At 43.8% G+C, this 21,459-nt stretch overlaps 1 protein-coding gene across 2 annotated transcripts in view; it reads left to right on the top strand.

The window, feature by feature from the left end:
- Positions 1 to 21,459, top strand: part of NLGN4X (neuroligin 4 X-linked) — a 488,795-nt gene that overhangs the window by 359,882 nt on the left and 107,454 nt on the right. The gene's annotated exons all lie outside the window — the stretch shown is intronic.

Genomic DNA, 21,459 nt, shown 5'->3' with positions numbered 1-21,459 from the left:
AACAAAATGATTTGTAAAATTAAAAACAAAAGATTTTTTTTCTTTCACACAATGTTTTATATTGAATAAAGTATGAATTCAAAGTAATGTATACATTGATTGGCAGCATCAGTAAAAACCTGGCCCAAAAATGTATTTGGTATACAGGGTTGTGCAAAAGTTTTAGACAGGTGTGGAAATGATGCCACAAAGTAAAGAATGCTTTAAAAAATAGAAATGTTGCTTCATGTTTTTTTATTTACGAGGGGCGCCTGAAAAGTTAGAGGCCCACCCATGAAATCTTTTTTGCATGGTCTTGTTTTGCAATGCAATATGTTATTTAGTTAGTTGAATGGTCTCATGAGCAATCTGGATTTATTTTGATTTTTTTTGTTTCCATTACAGCATTTTAACCCCTTTACAACTGCCGATACGCCTTTTAACGGCGATAATTAAGGGTGCTTAAACCACAACTCCGGCGCTGTGGAGAAAGTGAATAACGCCCCCCAGTGTCGGATTTTCTCCAGGGTCTCAGCTGCCGGGGGTAGCCGAGACCCCAGAGAACATGAATTGACCCCGCTTTTGCGATCACATAAAAAAGCCGCGATTTTACATTTAATTTCTCTTTTTTTGATCGCACATCAGAGGAGAGAGAAAGAGGGTCCCCGATCCCCCCGGTACCTCTCCGTGGTCCTCTGTCCCCTCCCGGTGGTCCTGTGACCCGCCGACGTCCTCCGGTGGGCACCGCCATCTTGGATCCGGGCAAAATGGTGGGCACATGCGCAGTGCGCCCGCCAGGAATCTGCCGGCTCCGGCTGGCAGATTCCATTAATTCATTTTGATCACGATGATAAACTATCATCGTGATCAAAATAAACAAAATAGTACATAACCCCCCCGTTTATCACCCCCTTAGTTAGGCCAACATAACGAAATAAAGAAAATATTTTTTTTCAGTTTTCTATTAGGGTTAGGTTTAGGGCTAGGGCTAGGGTTAGGGTTGGGCTAGGGTTAGTGTTAGGGTTGGGCTAGGGTTAGGGCTAGGGTTAGGGTTAGGGTTAGGCTAGGGTTAGGGTTGGGCTTGGGTTAGGGTTAGGGTTAGGGTTGGGCTAGGGTTAGGGTTAGGGTTATGGTTGGTTTAGGGTTAGGGTTGGGCTAGGGTTAGGGTTAGGGTTGGGCTAGGGTTAGGGCTAGGTCTAGGGTTAGGGCTCGGGTTAGTGCTAGGGTTAGAATTAGGGTTAGGGCGAACTAGGATTAGGGTTAGAATTAGGATTAGGGTTGGGATTAAGGTTAGGGTTGGGATTAGGGTTAGGGGTGTGTTGGGGTTAGGGTTGGAGCAAGAATTGAGGGGTTTCCAGTATTTACCAACTTTGGGGGTCTAAAAATTGGGTCTAAAAATCACTTTTGTGTAAATAAAAAAGACTTTTTATTTTCACAGCTCTACATTTATAAACTTCTGTGAAGCGCTTGGGGGTTCAAAGTGCTCACCACACATCTAGATAAGTTCCTTAGGGGGTCTAATTTCCAAAATGGGGTCATTTGTGGGGGGTTTCCACTGTTTAGGCCCATCAGGGGCTATGCAAACGCAACATGACGCCCGCAGACCATTCCATCAAAGTCTGCATTCCTAAATGGCACTCATTCTCTTCCGAGCTCTCCCATGTGCCCAAACAATGGTTCCTCCCCAAATATGGGGTATCGGCGTACTCAGGACAAATAAATCGCACAACAACTGTGGGGGTATGATTTCTCCTGTTACTGTTGTGAGTTCATTTTTCCCTTCACCTTGAGGTCTGATGAACTCCCTCCTCTGGTGAAGGAAGGTAGTGAGGCTGATTACCAAACACCTGGGCAGCTAGATGATGACTGGGTGGCTGGAATTGAGGACTGGATATAAGGCAGCCGAAGCCCTTCTGCCTTGCTGGTGATCCTGCTGGATTCTTGGAGACCAGTCTGATTCCTGCGTCTCAAAGCTAAGTTTTTCTGCTCTGCTTTGTACACTTCAGTTTCGTTTTTGTTTTGCCTTGTTTTTTGGGAGTTCTGCCATCCCTGGCCGGGGGTGAGCTGAATTCCATTTTTGTCTCTGATCTGTTGATCTTTTGCTCTGTCTTCAGAATATACCTGAGTGCTGATATAGTCTTTTGAAGCCTAGCGACTTCAGGGCCTGTTTTTCCTATCAGTCGGTTGGCACATTTTGGATAGGGTTTTTGTGGATGGCAGACAGCGGCTTTCCTATCCTGTCCTATTTAGTTAGCTTGGGCCCCATCATTTGCTCAACCTATCTTTCTATCTGTGTTAGTGTTTTCATCTTGCTTCACCGTCATTATATGTTGGGGGCTGCCTATTGCTTTGGGGTCTGCTCTGGGGCAGTTTAGTTTTTCCCCTTTCTGTCTTTAGGCTATGTAGTTCTCCGGCTGTGATTGAGGGGTCTAGGGCACCGTAGGAACCCCCCACGGCTACTGCTAGTTGTTGTGGGTAGGTTCAGGGGTCTGCAATCCGATAGCTGCCAACCTCTCTGTTTTTTCTGGACTTAGCTAGTATTTTGTTTTTTCCTCCTTCGGTGACTCATCATAACATGTTACCCTTGTAAAAATAAAAATTTGGGGGTGAAAAGATCATTTTTGTGGAAAAAAATGGATTTTTTATTTTCACGGCTCTACGTTATGAACTTCTGTGAAGCACTTGAAGGTTCAAAGTGCTCACCACACATCTAGATAAGTTCCTTAATGGGTCTAGTTTCTAAAATGGGGTCACTTGTTGGAGGTTTCCACTGTTTAGACCCATCAGGGGCTCTGCAAACGCAACATGATGCCCGCAGACCATTCCATCAAAGTCTGCATTCCAAAATGGCACTCCTTCCCTTCCAAGCTCTCCCATGAGCCCAAACAGTGGTTCCCCCACATAAGGGGTATCAGTATACTCAGGACAAATCGCACAATAACTGTGGGGGTATGATTTCTCCTGTTACCCTTGTAAAAATAAAAATTTGGGGGTGAAAAGATCATTTTTGCGGAAAAAATGGATTTCTTATTTTCACAGCTCTACGTTATAAACATCTGTGAAGCAATTGAAGGTTCAAAGTGCTCACCACACATCTAGATAGGTTCCTTAATGGGTCTAGTTTCCAAAATGGGGTCATTTGTTGGAGGTTTCCACTGTTTAGGCACATTAAGGGCTCTCCGAACGCAACATGGCATCCGATCTCAATTCCAGCCAATTCTGCGTTCAAAAAGTCAAATGGTGCTCCATCCCTTGCAAGCTCTGCCGTGTGCTGAAAAAGTGGTTTACCCCCACATATGGGGTATGGTCGTATTCAGGAGAAATTGTACAACAAATTTTCTGGTTAATTTTCTCTTTTAACACTTGTGAAAATAAAAAAATTGGTTCTGAAATAAATTTTTGCAAAAAAAAGTTAAATGTTAATTTTTTCCTTCCACATTGCTTTAATTCCTGTGAAGCACTTAAAGGGTTAATAAACTTCTTGAATGTGGTTTTGAGCACCTTGAGGGGTCTAGTTTTTAGAATGGTGCCACTTTTGGGTATTTTCTGTCATATACACCCCTCAATATGACTTTAAATATGATGTGGTCCCTAAAAAAATGGTTTTGTTAATTTTGTTGTAAAAATGAGAAATCGCTGGTCAAATTTTAACCCTTATAACTTCCTAACAAAAAAAAAATTGCTTACAAAATTGTGGTGATGTAAAGTAGACATGTGGGAAATGTTATTTATTAAGATATTTTTGTGACACATCTCTCTGATTTAAGGGCATAAGAATTTAAAGTTTTAAAATTTCAAAATTTTCAAAATTTTTGCCAGATTTCCGTTTTTTTCATAAATAAACACAAGACTTATCGAAGAAATTTTACCACTAACATGAAGTACAATATGTCACAAAAAAAAGTCTCAGAATCAGCGGGATCCATTAAAGTGTTCCAGAGTTATAACCTCATAAATGGACAGTGGTGAGAATTGTAAAAATTGGCCTGGTCATTAAGCTGCAAACTGGCTCTGTCGCTAAGGGGTTAAAGTTGGGTCGCAAGGCTGAAATATGGAAATGGAGAAGTTGGCAAAGTTCACACATCGGCTGTTGCAATGGCTGCAATTCCACCTTCCACCAAGGTGCTTTTTCATCTGTGGGAATAGGTGATAGTCCGAGGGAGCAAAATCAGGGAAATATGGTGGGTGCTGAAGCAGTTGGAAACCACGGGACTGAATTGCAGCCATTGCAACAGCCGATGTGTGAACTTTGCCAAGTTCTCCATTTCCAAATTTCAGCCTTGCTACCCAACTTTAAAATGCTGTTACGGAAACAAAAAAAATAAAAATAAATCCAGATTGCTCATGAGACCATTCAACTAACTAAATAACATATTGCATTGCAAAACAAGACCATGCAAAAAAGATTTCATGGGTGGGCCTTGAACTTTTCAGGCGCCCCTTGTAAAAGCAAAGTGAATGAAATAGAGATATAAATCAATTCAATACTTGGTGTGAGCAGATTTTTCTTCAAAATAGCATGAAAGCATAAATTCATCTAGGTCCACTAGCACACAGCTTTTGAAGAAAATCGACAGGTAGGTTGCTCCAAACTTTTTGGAGAATTTGCAAGAGATTTTCAGTTAATGTAGGATTGTGCAAAAAAATCTTTCTTCACATTTAATTCTAGACAGACTTGATTACGTTAAAATCAGGGTTTTGTAATGGCCAGATCTTCAAGGACTCTTCGCTCTTTGCTTTAGTGAAGATCATTTTAATGACATTGGCTGTACGCAGTGGCATTAATAAAGTCCAAAAGGCCCCAGTGCAAGTTGAAGTTGAAATGATCTCTAAATGGTCTAAAGTTGAAGATGATACATTTATTTTATATTTTAGGCAAAAAAATTACAAATTATTTTTTTTTTCATTTCAAAAAATGTAAAGAGCAAAATAGGCCTATACAAGTTTGGACACCGTCGAGATTTGTGTGTTCAGATAACTCTGAAAAAGGTTTTGGTCCTTCAGTTGCCTGTTAAGGTTATGGCGAGTTCATTGTTATTGTTTGGAAATGCCAGGTGATGCACATTTTGAAGATTCATAAAAATCCAGCCTCATCTAACCTTGTGCCAAAACCCAGTAGCAATGGATTCTTCTAATCAGCTGCCTAGCACTCTCAAAATGAAAATGGTGGCTCACAAAGCGAGAGAAGATCTGGAAGACCAAGCTAAATTTCAGTGAGAGCTGATCGTAGCATTGCTAGAGAGTAGTGTTGAGCGATACCGTCCGATATTGAGAAATATCGGATTGGATTGGATCGGCCGATACCCAAAAAGTATCGGGTATCGCCGATTCCGATACCGGAAGTCCCATTCAAGTCAATAGGACAGAAATATCTGAATTAAAAAAAAACCTTTCTGTACTTGCACATCCTGTTTGGGAGGGGGGAAGAATGTGGGCGGTGCGTGGGCGGACACTGTGCGTGTCTGTGTGTGTGGGCAGGGTCTGTGCGGGCTTGCCGGGGGTCTGTATGGGCCTGCCGGGGGTCTGTGCGGGCCTGCCGGGGGTCTGTGTGGGCCTGCCGGGGGTCTGTGCCGGCTGTCGGGGGTCTGTGCGGGCCTGCCGGGGGTCTGTGCCAGCTGCCGGAGGTCTGTGCGGACTGCCGGGGGTCTGTGCTGGCTGCCGGGGGTCTTTGTGTCTGTGTGCAGGCATCGTCCAATGGGACTACAAGTCCCATCGGACTATGCCTGCTACAATGACAGTGATTGACACATTAGCCCATGATGGGACAGTAGTAGTCCCATCATCCGGCTAATGTGTTGAATGTTAAAAAAATACATATACATACTACATACATACTACATATATACAACATTCATACAACATACATACTACATACATACTTCATATATACTACATTCATACAACATACATACATACTACATATATACTACATTCATACAACATACATACATACTACATAATACATACATACTACATATATACTACATTCATACAACATACACACATACTACATACATACTACATATATACTACATTCATACAGCATGCAACATACATACATACTACATACATACAAAGTTCACACGTAGCTTTTGCCATAAAGTGAGACCAGTGAACGATAGTAACCTCTCAGTGATGCAGTGCAGCAGATCGTCGTGGGACACTTGTGGATTTCTGCGGATCAGGGAGTGTATTGCTTGTCTGTTTTTTTCTAATTTTTTTCATAGATGACACTGGCTTCGGGGATCAAAGTGACAAGTGATAATGAGTATGTACTCTATGTAATATTTACTGTATGTCTATATGTATGTATTGTATGAATGTAGGAATGTATTGTATGTAGTATATATGTAGTATGTATGTTGTATGTATGTTGTATGTCTGTAGCATGTTGTATGTATGTAATATGTATGTAGTATGTACTATGTATGTATATTGTATGAATGTAGTTTATATGTAGTATGTATGTATTGTATGAATGTATGAATGTATTGTATGTAGTATGTATGTTGTATATAGTATGTATGTAGTATGTATGTTGTATGTCTGTAGCATGTTGTATGTAAGTAGTATGTATGTACTATGTATGTATGTTGTATGAATGTAGTATATATGTAGTATGTATGTATTGTATGAATGTATGAATGTATTGTATGTAGTATGCATGTTGTATGTAGTATGTATGTAGTATGTATGTTGAATGTATGTTGTATGTCTGTAGCATGTTGTATGTATGTAGTATGTGCTATGCATTCATGTTGTGTTTTATATATGTATTATGTATAGTGTTGAGCATTCCGATACCGCAAGTATCGGGTATCGGCCGATACTTGCTGTATCGGAATTCCGATACCGACTTCCGATATTTTTTCAATATCGGAATTCGGCATCGGAATCGGAAGTTCAGTTGATTGACGGCCTGACGTCATCATGATGCGCGGTGTGTGCGCATCATGATGCGCCGTCATTTCGGGCCTTCCGGGGGTCTCTGCCGGCCTGCCGGGGGGCTGTGCCGGCCTGCCGGGGGGCTGTGTGGACTGCCCGGGGTCTCTGCCGGCCTGCCGGGGGGCTGTGCCGGCCTGCCGGGGGGCTGTGCACCCTGTGGGGGTCTGTACCGGCCTGCCGGGGGGCTGTGCCGGCCTGCCGGGGGGCTGTGCTGATGTCCGGGGGTCTGTGCAAGCATCGTCCGATGGGACTACAAGTCCCATCGGGCGATGCCTGCTACCATGACAGTGATTGACACATTAGCCAATGATGGGACAGTAGTAGTCCCATCATCCGGCTAATGTGTTAAATGTTAAAAAAAAAAAAAAAAAAAAAAAATACTACATACATACTACATGCTACATACATACTACATATATACTACATACATACTACATACATACTACATACATACTACATGCATGCTACATACATACTACATATATACTACATACATACTACATACATACTGCATGCTACATACATACTACATACATACTACATGCATGCTACATATATACTACATGCTACATACATACCACATACATACTACATGCATGCTACATATATACTACATGCATGCTACATACATACTACATATATACTACATGCATGCTACATACATACTACATGCTACATGCATGCTACATACATACTACATACATGCTACATATATACTACATACATACTACATATATACTACATGCATGCTACATATATACTACATACATACTACATATATACTACATACATGCTACATACATACTACATACATACTACATATATACTACATACATGCTACATATATACTACATACATACTACATACATACTACATACATACTACATACATGCTACATATATACTACATACATACTACATACATACTACATACATGCTACATATATACTACATACATACTACATATATACTACATACATGCTACATATATACTACATACATACTACATATATACTACATACATGCTACATACATACTACATACATACTACATATATACTACATGCATGCTACATATATACTACATGCTACATACATACCACATACATACTACATACATGCTACATATATACTACATGCATGCTACATACATACTACATATATACTACATGCATGCTACATACATACTACATGCTACATGCATGCTACATACATACTACATACATACTACATGCTACATACATACCACATATATACTACATACATACAATACATTCATACAATACATACATAGACATACAGTACATATAACATAGAGTAACATACTTACCAATACTTGTCACATTGTTCCCCGAAGCCATTGTCTTTCCGGAATAAATATTAACATAACAAACCACAAAAATACTCACCCACGATCCGAAGCAGTCCACGAGTGTGTCCCACGACGATCTTGGGTAGAGAACTGCAGCATCAGATGATGCTGCCGTTCTCTACGGGCTGCAGGAATCCAATGACGGAAGGTAGGTATCCTTCCGCACTGTATTCCTCCGCCACTTAAAAAAAAAAAAGTCCCTAGTCTCACTTTATGCCATTGCTGTGTGGGAAATTCCCACACAGCAATGGCATAAAGTGAGACTAGGGACTTTTTTTTTTTTAAGTGGCGGAGGAATACAGTGCGGAAGGATACCTACCTTCCGTCATTGGATTCCTGCAGCCCGTAGAGAACGGCAGCATCAGCTGATGCTGCAGTTCTCTACCCAAGATCGTCGTGGGACACACTCGTGGACTGCTTCGGATCGTGGGTGAGTATTTTTGTGGTTTGTTATGTTAATATTTATTCCGTAGACGACAATGGCTTCGGGGAACAATGTGACAAGTATTGGTAAGTATGTTACTCTATGTTATATGTACTGTATGTCTATGTATGTATTGTATGAATGTATTGTATGTATGTAGTATATATGTGGTATGTATGTAGCATGTAGTATGTATGTAGTATGTATGTAGCATGCATGTAGTATATATGTAGTATGTATGTAGCATGCATGTAGTATATATGTAGCATGCATGTAGTATGTATGTGGTATGTATGTAGTATATATGTAGTATGTATGTAGTATATATGTAGCATGTATGTAGTATGTATGTAGCATGCATGTAGCATGTAGTATGTATGTAGCATGCATGTAGTATATATGTAGCATGTATGTAGCATGCATGTAGTATATATGTAGTATGTATGTAGTATATATGTAGCATGTATGTAGTATATATGTAGCATGCATGTAGCATGTAGTATGTATGTAGCATGCATGTAGTATATATGTAGTATGTATGTAGCATGCATGTAGTATATATGTAGCATGCATGTAGTATATATGTAGTATGTATGTAGTATATATGTAGCATGTATGTAGTATGTATGTAGCATGCATGTAGCATGTAGTATGTATGTAGCATGCATGTAGTATATATGTAGTATGTATGTAGCATGTATGTAGTATATATGTAGTATGTATCATGTAGTATGTATGTAGCATGCATGTAGTATATATGTAGCATGCATGTAGTATATATGTAGCATGTATGTAGTATGTAGTATGAATGTAGCATGTAATTTTTTTTTTTTTTTTTTTTTACATTTAACACATTAGCCGGATGATGGGACTACTACTGTCCCATCATTGGCTAATGTGTCAATCACTGTCATGGTAGCAGGCATCGCCAGATGGGACTTGTAGTCCCATCGGACGATGCCTGCACAGACCCCCGGAGCCTGCACAGACCACCGGCAGGCCGGCACAGCCCCCCGGCAGGCCAGCACAGCCCCCCGGCAGGCCGGCACAGCCCCCCGGCAGGCCGGCACAGCCCCCCGGCAGGCCGGCACAGCCCCCCGGAGCCTGCACAGACCACCGGCAGGCCGGCACAGACCACCGGAGCCTGCACAGACCCCCTGGCAGGCCGGCACAGCCCCCCGGCAGGCCGGCACAGCCCCCCGGCAGGCCGGCACAGCCCCCCGGAGCCTGCACAGACCACCGGCAGGCCGGCACAGACCACCGGAGCCTGCACAGACCCCCTGGCAGGCCGGCACAGCCCCCCGAAAGGCCCGTACAGACCCCAGAGAGGCTGTACAAGGGCAGGAAAGGGTTTTTCTTATTCCGATACCGGAAGTCCCATAGACTTGAATGGGACTTCCGGTATCGGAATCGGCGATACCGATACTTTTTTTAAAGATCGGCCGATACCATCCGATACGATACTTTGAAGTATCGGATGGTATCGCTCAACTCTAATTATGTATGTATTGTATGAATGTATTGTATGTAGTATGTATGTTGTATGTAGTATGTATGTAGTATGTATGTAGTATGTATGTTGTATGTCTGTAGCATGTTGTATGTATGTTGTATGTATGTATTAAGTATGTAGTATGTATGTATGTATGTATGTATGCATGTTGTATGAATGTAGTATATATGTAGTATATATGTAGTATGTATGTATGTTGTATGAATGTGGTATATATGAAGTATGTATGTAGTATGTAGTATGCAGCATGTATGTATGTTGTATGAATGTTGTATATATGTAGTATGTATGTAGTATGTATGTTTTTTTCACATTCAACACATTAGCCGGATGATGGGACTACTACTGTCCCATCATTGTCATTGTAGCAGGCATAGCTCGATGGAACTTATCCCATCAGACGATGCCTGCGCACACACAAGACCCCCGGCAGGCCCACACAGACCCCCGACAGCTGGCACAGGCCCCCGGCAGGCATGTACAGACCCCCGACAGCCGGCACAAGCCCCTGGCAGGCCCATACAGACCCCCGGCAGCCGGCACAGGCCCCCGGCAGGCCCGAACATACCCACCGACAGCCGGCACAGGCCCCCGGCAGGCCCGTACAGACCCCCCGTAGTCGGCACAGACCGCGCATCATGATGCGCACAGACTGCGCATCATGATGACATCATTTCAGCAGCCAATCACAGCCACAACAGTGGCTCATTGCATTATAGGAACTTCCGATTCCGGTATCCGATATTGAAAAAATATCGGTACTCGGTATCGGAATTCCGATACAGCGAATATCGACCGATACTCGATATTTGCAGTATCGGAATGCTCAACATTACTAGAGAGGCAAATCAGAACACCCGCTTGACTGCCAAAGACCTTCAGATAAATTTAGCAGACTCTGGAGTTGTGGTACTGTACATTGTTGAGCTGTTCAGAGACACATTCATAAATATGGCCTTCATGAAACAAATGGATAATGATTAGAGTTGAGCAAAATGGGTCAGTCAAATTCAAAAATCACCGACTTTAGCTAAAGTCGGGTTTCGTCGATCTAAACCCGACCATAGCGTGAGGTCGGCCATGAGGTTGCCGAGTGCCAAAGTCGCGTTGCAAATAATGCTTCCAGCGCCTTTTCTCAGCCAATGATGGAGGACGCACACTGTGGGCAACACGATGACATGGCCAGCGGCCTCCACCACCTTAGAGAAGGGCATTGAAGTGATTGGCTGGCTTTGTGTGGCGTCACAGTGGCTATAAATGGCCGTGACCGCCGACCGCCATCTTACTTCTGCCGATCTTAAAATAGGGAGAGGTGCTGCTGCTGATTCTGAATAAGGGAGAGCATTAAGCAGGGAAGAAGAAAAAAAAATTGCTTCTGCTGATAGCGCTTTTCACTGTACAGTTAGTGTGCAGTGAAAGGGGAGGATTTTTGTTGCGTGCAGCAGTGCTGGTGGTGATTAGGCTGCCTTTTAAGGCTACCTGATAGCTGCATTGCCGTGTGCACACTGCTGTTCAAACTGCTTTTTTCAAAGCACTCCAAATTTTATTATTTTGCTCTGGTGAGTTACCGAGCGTTCATTTTTTCACACACCGTATAGCGGTGTACGCTCCTCACACACTACTGTGTACCGGCTGGTATCACAGACAAATACAAGCAATCTGTGTGTGAATCTGGAATAACAAGCCGAGGAGATTTTCCATTTTTCCAGACCTACACCTTATAGAGCTGTCCGCTTTTCAAACAGTTTCGCATATCTGCTGTTTGATCACGGTCAAAACTATACAGAGACAGCATGTGTCACTCCGTATAAAAATAGATGGAGATTGACATTTTTCCATACAGACACCGTATAGCGGTGTACGCTCCTCACACACTACCGTGTAGCGGCTGGCATCACGGACAAATACAAGCTCTCTGTGTGTGACTCTGGAAAAACAAGCCGAGGAGATTTTCCATTTTTCCAGACCTACACCTTATAGAGCTGTCCACTTTTCAAACAGTTTTGTATATCTGCTGTTTGATTACGGTCAAAACTATACAGAGACAGCGTGTGTCCCTCCGTATAAAAATAGACGGAGATTGACAATTTTCCATACAGACACCGTATAGCGGTGTACGCTTCTCACACACTACCGTGTACCTGCTGGTATCACGGACAAATACAAGCTATCTGTGTGTGACTCTGGAAAAACAAACCGAGATTTTCCATTTTTCCAGACCTACACCTTATAGAACTGTCCGCTTTTCAAACAGTTTCGTATATCTGCTGTTTGATTACGGTCAAAACTATACAGAGACAGCGTGTGTCACTCCGTATAAAAATAGACGGAGATTGACAATTTTCCATACAGACACTGTATAGAGCTGTCCGATTCTCAAACAGTATTGTATATCTGCCGTTCGTATAACAGTCACATCTATACAGAGTCAGCATGTGTGTGTGACACTCCGTAAATACATATACGGAGATTGTTAGTTACACAAAAAATTATTACAGCTGTACACTTCTGATACAGTTCCGTATATCTGCTTGCTGGATTACGATCAAATACATACTGGGAGAGCGTCATCGACTAACAAAATACATACGTATATTTAATTTTTTTAATACATCTTACACAGCTGGACGCTCCTCATACAGGACCATCTCTCTGCTGGTATTTTTGATACATTTTCCCAAACATGAGGAAGTATGGTGGAAGAGGCCGTGGACATGGGCAGGGGGGCCCAGCTGGTAATAATGGTGGTGGTGCATCGGCTTGTTCTGGCAAAAGCACAATAGCAGCTAAAGCAGGAGGTGTTGAGCCTGCGTCATCATCTGGCCCAAGAAGGCCTGTAAGGTTCCCTTTTCTTGGAGTAGGAAAACCGCTATCAAAGCCGGAGCATCAGGAACAGATTTTGGCGTACATTGGTGAAACAGCCACCAGCTCTATTGCCTCCTCTTCTGAACGTTTGAAACCTGCAAGCACGGAGTCGTCAGTGCAGGGTTCTGGTCAGGAAAAACACCTTTCCTTGTGTCCTTCACCGCCACCAAAAGTTAAGTATGCAGCAGCCCACACTTCAGATTACTCTATGGAGCTCTTTTCACATACCATGCCTGGGTTATCCAGTCAAATCCTGAATTTCCCAGTTCAAGATGAATCTGACATGGAGTGCACTGATGCACAGCCACTGCTAGATGATTCTGCTGGTACATTGACCCAGAGCACTACATTGCCCTTGCAGTCTACTGAGCCAGAATCTGACCCTGATGAACTCAGGTGCCCCTTTCTGCATACTATACCACCTTCCACCTTACACGGTGACACAGAGGAAGGTAAAGAGGAAGGTGCAGATGACTTTGAAGAGGAGGTGATGGATGACCCAGTTCTTGTCCCGGATTGGCATCGATTGGGGGAGGAGGGTGTCGCTGGCAATACAGGCATTGACATCACAGCAGCGGTTATCTGGCAGCCCCGTAGCTGTCCAAAAACGTGGACCAAAAACTAAAAGAGTTGCTGGACAGCTTGGCCAGATGGCCAACTTAGCACAGCTTGCAAGGACAGAAAATGTATACCATAGTAGGAAGAGTGCAGTGTGGCACTTCTTTGTCCAAAATCCTACTGATGAGGCAAAGGTTACCTGTAAGAAGTGCAGAAGGACCTTTTAGCCGACTCAGAAATTTGAATACCAGTTGCATGCTAAGACATTTAATCAACATGCACTTGCAAGTGTGGACGGACTACAAAACCTCAGGTAACACATGTGCACCTGCTCTGACTGAAGGTAGCCAGCAACGCTCCATCGCTTCCCCCACTGTAAGACCACTGCCACCATTAAGCACACCACCAGCACTAAATGTTGAGGTGTCGCCATGTCAAAGCACTCAGGGAATCACAATGGTTTTGCAACACAACACTGAATCTAGGCCATCACCACCAATACCATCACCAACCCCCTCTCACTCTGTCTGGTCCACCGCTACTTCCCCCATATGCAGCTCTCCAGTCCAGCTCACCCAACCAGATACTCTGAGTAGGACAATAAAGTACTCATCCTCTCATCCGCGTAAACTGTGTTTGAATGCCTACATTGCCAAACAAGTCTCATTAGAGATGATGCCCTACCGTTTGGTTGAAAGCGAAGCTTTCCGCAAGCTCATAGCCTATGCAGTCCCAGTCGGCACTTCTTTTCTCGAAAAGCCATCCCAGCCCTCCACCTGCATGTGAAAGACCACATTGTCCATGGACTCAAGCAATCAGTGAGTGGAAAGGTGTACCTCTCAACAGATGCATGGTCCAGTAGGTATGGCCAGGGCCGTTACGTGTCCATCACTGCGCTTTGGGTTAATGTTGTGGATGCAGGCTCCCCAGGGGACATCGGCGGTGGAACAGTGCTGCCTAGCCCACGGTATAGGAAACAGTTGGCTGTAGGCTTTCGACCCTCCTCCTCCATAAGCGAAAGCTCGTCCACAGAGCGCAATCGCACAGCACTCCATCCGCAGCTGGTAGTGTTGCACACGAGGTGTCCCACTATCGAACAGCTAGTGGTAAGCGTCAACAGGCTGTGTTAAAGATAATTTCTTTGGGCGACAACAGACACACCGCAGAGGTACTGGCAGACTACTTGCAGCGACAAACTGAGTCATGGCTGGGCAGTCTACATCTTGAGTCAGGCAAGGTAGTTAGTGATAATGGCCGTAATTTTGTGGCATCCATAGCCCGTGCAAAGCTCACACAGATACCTCGCCTCACACTTTGAACCTGGTGGTGCAGCGCTTCCTTATTAATTATCCAGAGTTAACATCCCTGCTCCATAAGGTGTGAAGACTGTGCTCGCACATCCGTCGCTCAAACGTCCACTCCAGTCGTATGCAGAATCTGCAGTGATTGCTCCACCTCCCCAAGCACCGCCTAATCATAGACGTTGCAACAAGGTGGAACTCCACCCTGCACATGGTTGAAAGGCTGTGCGAACAGAGGCAGGCTGTAATTCATTTGTGGGAGGATACACGGCCAGACAGTTTGAGGGAAGACATGGAATTGTCGGGTGTGCAGTGGTCAAATCTGAAAGACCTCTGTAAAGTCCTTCAGTGTTTTGAGGAATGCACACATGGCTGGTAAGCGCAGACGACGCCATCATAAGCATGAGCATCCCACTTATGCGTCTGCTCATGCAAAGTTTGATGCACATTAAGGATTTCGCATCTGCAGTGGAGGAGGAGCAGGTGGAGGAGGAGGAGGGAAGCCTTGCTGACAGTCAGCCATTGTCTGGTCAGGAAACTGTCCTGGACAAGGTGGAGGAAGAAGAGGAAGAGAAGGAGTAGGATGAGGGATGGGGGATGATTATTTTGGGCAGGAGGATGCTTCTCAGGGGGCAAGAGAAAATGTTGGCCTTCCAAGGTCAGATACAGTATTTGTGCGAGACTGTAGGGATGTGGATTTTCCAGAAAGTGCTAATCCACCCAGCAGTGGCAGTGCATTATTGACACCTGGAACATTGGCCAACATGTGCGATTATGCCTTGCAGATCCTAAAAAGGGACCCCCGCATTGCCAAAATGATGAAGGATGACGACTACTGGCTAGCCAGCCTCCTGGATCCATGCTACAAAGGCAAATTACACAACATCATGCCACGGGAGAACTTAGAGATAATATTGGCTAACAAACAAACAACTCTGGTAAACCTTTTGTTTGAGGCTTTCCCAGCACACAGCAGCGGTGCTGGTTCTCCCACGAGCCATAGTGGGCAAAATGGAAGAGGTGTTCGTGGTGCACACAGCCGTAGTGGCGTTGGAGACAGGGGTTTAATGACCATGTTGTGGAATGATTTCTTAAGTACTGCTCACACAACTGCTAATACTGCATCGATTAAAAGTGACAGGAGACGGCAGTTGTCAACTATGGTTACAAACTACTTCTCCCATATCGATGTTCTCCCTCACAGGTCATTCCCCTTTGACAATTGGACCTCTAAACTGGACACCTGGCCTGAATTTGCACACTATGCCTTACAGGAGCTTGCTTGCCCTACTGCTACTGTGTTATCTGAAAGAGTCTTCAGTGCTGCTGGATCAATCCTGACAGAAAAAAGGACCCGTCTGTCGACCCAAAATGTTGATGATCTAACCTTCATTAAAATGAACCATGCATGGGTTTCAAAGGATTTTGTCCCACCTTCCCCTGATGACACATAGGTTGCCAGAAAACTGCCTCACTTTTATCCTTCTCTTCCTCGGACTTGCCCAATTCCGCTATTTGCAGCAGCTGAATGTCCAGCCTACACATCAATATATGCATTTTTTTAAACCTCCTTAACTGGGCTGGCCACCCCCCCAAGGGCTGGGGTCAACACCTTGCGCACCCGGGCAAATGCCGTTGCTCTGAACAGGTGCATGGGCCCACTGATGGCCGATGGCACTGGCACAGGGGCCCTCATAGTACAATACAGTGTCTCTGACAGTGGGGGGCCCACTCGCCATCAGACACACCAGCGTACTATGAGGGGCCCTGTGCCAGTATCGTCGCCCATGAGTGTGCCTCCCCTGCTTGGTCATGGCCACAGCACTTGCAAGTTGCAATACTTACCTCTCCCTGCTCTACCACTGTGCAGTCTGGCCAGTTAAATCCTTCACAAGGATGGTCACTAGAGTTGAGCGATACCGTCCGATACTTCAAAGTATCGTATCGGATGGTATCGGCCGATCTTTAAAAAAAGTATCGGTATCGCCAATTCCGATACCGGAAGTCCCATTCAAGTCTATGGGACTTCCGGTATCGGAATAAGAAAAACCCTTTCCTGCCCTTGTACAGCCTCTCTGGGGTCTGTACGGGCGTTTCGGGGGGCTGTGCCGGCCTGCCAGGGGGTCTGTGCAGGCTCCGGTGGTCTGTGCCGGCCTGCCGGTGGTCTGTGCAGGCTCCGGGGGGCTGTGCCGGCCTGCCGGGGGGCTGTGCCGGCCTGCCGGGGGGCTGTGCAGGCTCTGGGGGGCTGTGCCGGCCTGCCGGGGGGCTGTGCCGGCCTGCCGGTGGTCTGTGCCGGCCTGCCGGTGGTCTGTGCAGGCTCCGGGGGTCTGTGCAGGCATCGTCCGATGGGACTACAAGTCCCATCGGGCGATGCCTGCTACCATGACAGTGATTGACACATTAGCCAATGATGGGACAGTAGTAGTCCCATCATCCGGCTAATGTGTTAAATGTAAAAAAAAAAAAAAATTACATGCTACATACATACAACATGCATACTACATACATGCTACATTCATACTACATACTACATACATGCTACATTCATACTACATAAATACTACATGCAACATACATACTACATATATACTACATGCATGCTACATACATACTGCATGCTACATACATACCACATATATACTACATACATACTACATGCATACTACATGCATGCTACATGCTACATACATAACATATATACTACATGCATGCTACATACATACTACATGCTACATACTACATATATACTACATGCATGCTACATACATACTACATGCTACATACTACATATATACTACATGCATGCTACATACATACTACATGCTACATACATACTACATATATACTACATGCATGCTACATACATACTACATGCTACATACATACTACATATATACTACATACATACTACATACATACTACATGCATGCTACATGCATGCTACATACATACCACATACATAACACATATATACTACATGCATGCTACATACATACTACATGCTACATACATACCATATACATACTACATGCATGCTACATACATACTACATGCATGCTACATACATACTACATGCTACATACTACATATATACTACATGCATGCTACATACATACTACATGCTACATACATACTACATATATACTACATGCATGCTACATACTACATGCTACATACATACTACATATATACTACATGCATGCTACATACATACTGCATGCTACATGCATGCTACATACATACTACATACATACTACATGCTACATACATACCACATATATACTACATACATACAATACATTCATACAATACATACATAGACATACAGTACATATAACATAGAGTAACATACTTACCAATACTTGTCACATTGTTCCCCGAAGCCATTGTCTTTTCCGGAATAAATATTAACATAACAAACCACAAAAATACTCACCCACGATCCGAAGCAGTCCACAAGTGTGTCCCACAACGATCTTGGGTAGAGAACTGCAGCATCAGCTGTTGCTGCCGTTCTCTACGGGCTGCAGGAATCCAATGACGGAAGGTAGGTATCCTTCCGCACTGTATTCCTCCGCCACTTAAAAAAAAAAAAGTCCCTAGTCTCATTTTATGCCATTGCTGTGTGGGAATTTCCCACGCAGCAATGGCATAAAGTGAGACTAGGGACTTTTTTTTTTTTAAGTGGCGGAGGAATACAGTGCGGAAGGATACCTACCTTCCGTCATTGGATTCCTGCAGCCCGTAGAGAACGGCAGCATCATCTGATGCTGCCGTTCTCTACCCAAGATCGTCGTGGGACACACTCGTGGACTGCTTCGGATCGTGGGTGAGTATTTTTGTGGTTTGTTATGTTAATATTTATTCCGGAAAAGACAATGGCTTTGGGGAACAATGTGACAAGTATTGGTAAGTATGTTACTCTATGTTATATGTACTGTATGTCTATGTATGTATTGTATGAATGTATTGTATGTATGTAGTATATATGTGGTATGTATGTAGCATGTAGTATGTATGTAGTATGTATGTAGCATGTATGTAGTATGTATGTAGTATATATGTAGTATGTATGTAGCATGCAGTATGTATGTAGTATGTATGTAGTATCTATGTGGTATGTATGTGGCATGTAGTATGTATGTAGCATGCATGTAGTATGTATGTAGCATGCATGTAGTATGTATGTAGTATGTATGTAGTATGTAGCATGTATGTAGTATGTATGTGGTATGTATGTAGCATGTAGTATGTATGTAGTATGTATGTAGTATGTATGTGGCATGTAGTATGTATGTAGCATGCATGTAGTATGTATGTAGCATGCATGTAGTATGTATGTAGTATGTATGTAGTATGTAGCATGTATGTAGTATGTATGTGGTATGTATGTAGCATGTAGTATGTATGTAGCATGCATGTAGTATGTATGTAGCATGCATGTAGTATGTATGTAGTATGTATGTAGTATGTAGCATGTATGTAGTATGTATGTGGTATGTATGTAGCATGTAGTATGTATGTAGCATGCATGTAGTATATATGTAGTATGTAGTATGTATGTAGTATGTATGTGGTATGTATGTAGCATGTAGTATGTATGTAGCATGCATTTAGCATGCATGTAGTATGTATGTAGCATGCATGTAGTATGTATGTAGTATGTATGTAGTATGTATGTAGCATGCAGTATGTATGTAGCATGTATGTAGTATGTATGTAGTATATATGTAGTATGTATGTAGTATATATGTAGTATGTATGTAGCATGTAGTATGTATGTAGCATGCATGTAGTATGTATGTAGCATGTAGTATGTATGTAGCATGCATGTAGTATGTATGTAGCATGTATGTAGTATGTATGTAGTATATATGTAGTATGTATGTAGCATGTAGTATGTATGTAGCATGCATGTAGTATGTATGTAGTATTTTTTTATTTTTTTTTTTTAAACATTTAACACATTAGCCGGATGATGGGACTACTACTGTCCCATCATTGGCTAATGTGTCAATCACTGTCATGGTAGCAGGCATCGCCCGATGGGACTTGTAGTCCCATCGGACGATGCTTGCACAGACCCCCGGACATCTGCACAGCCCCCCGGCAGGCCGGTACAGACCCCCACAGGGTGCACAGCCCCCCGGCAGGCCGGCACAGCCCCCCAGCAGGCCGGTACAGACCCCCACAGGGTGCACAGACCACCGGCAGGCCGGCACAGCCCCCCGGCAGGCCGGTACAGACCCCCACAGGGTGCACAGACCACCGGCAGGCCGGCACAGCCCCCCGGCAGGCCGGTACAGACCCCGGGCAGTCCACACAGCCCCCCGGCAGGCCGGCACAGCCCCCCGGCAGGCCGGCAGAGACCCCCGGAAGGCCCGAAATGACGGCGCATCATGATGCGCACACACCGCGCATCATGATGACGTCAGTCTGTCAATCAACTTTGAACTTCCGATTCCGATGCCGAATTCCGATATTGAAAAAATATCGGAAGTCGGTATCGGAATTCCGATACAGCAAGTATCGGCCGATACCCGATACTTGCGGTATCGGAATGCTCAACACTAATGGTCACTAAAAATTTGGTGTATTGATCGATGATGGTTAACATGTAGCTATGGCCTGTCCTGCTGGCCTCTACTTTCAGATGATCAATGGCTATCATTTGTAATGGACGTCAACTTACAAGCGGATGCAGTGGTGCTTTATGATCACCTTTCACAGTTGTGATAGTCACAGACGTGTGACATTCCTGCCACCATTTTTCAATGTCTCCTCTCATGCCAATCCAATAGAATCACCTACGGCCTGTGGCTTCTGTCTTTTGCACTCCAAAATGACCAGACACATCATGATAGACAGTGAGGCCCATGTCTATATCTCTCCCTGTGATCACAATTTGATGGAGATGAGTAATGGTGATGTGATCCATGCTACTGCGATAAAGCAATCCTTTCTTCACAAAGAACCGTTTTCGCTGGCTCCACAGACACAGTAATTGAGGGTCTGCATCGCCTCTGCAACATCTACCAGGAGGTTTTCCCGCGATGAGTAATTCCCAAATTTCTGCTAACACTCGACTTTCCGTCTATACTTGTATCCATGTAGTTTCCAGTAGCGGAGAGTCTGGACTGGCTTACTGAGATTGAAATATATACAAAGATTTAAAAGTACCACAACACTGTATACTGTTGCACGCTTCAAATACCTTTCCCTTATTCTACTTTTTAAATTCTGGTGTAATACATAGTGAGACTGTGAGTGTCTGTGTCTGACTCCGGAAGTATAGATGGAAATTTACAATTACCCCTAGACTGGATACAGCAGGTATGTGCTGATACAGTAATTTTGTTCAAAATTTTGTATTACGGTATCATCCATAGTGCATGAGCGTGTGTGGTTTACGCCTTCTATATATACGGTGAATCGGAGATACCAATTTTTACCCTATACTAGATACAGCTTGTATCATGTTAAACAGTACCTTTGTTTGACATT

The sequence above is a fragment of the Dendrobates tinctorius genome, unplaced genomic scaffold, assembly GCF_039654945.1.
Source record: "Dendrobates tinctorius isolate UK_male_01 unplaced genomic scaffold, ASM3965494v1 ptg000016l, whole genome shotgun sequence".
Taxonomy (NCBI): Eukaryota; Metazoa; Chordata; class Amphibia; order Anura; family Dendrobatidae; genus Dendrobates; species Dendrobates tinctorius.
This window is presented reverse-complemented; position numbering and strand designations above follow the sequence as displayed.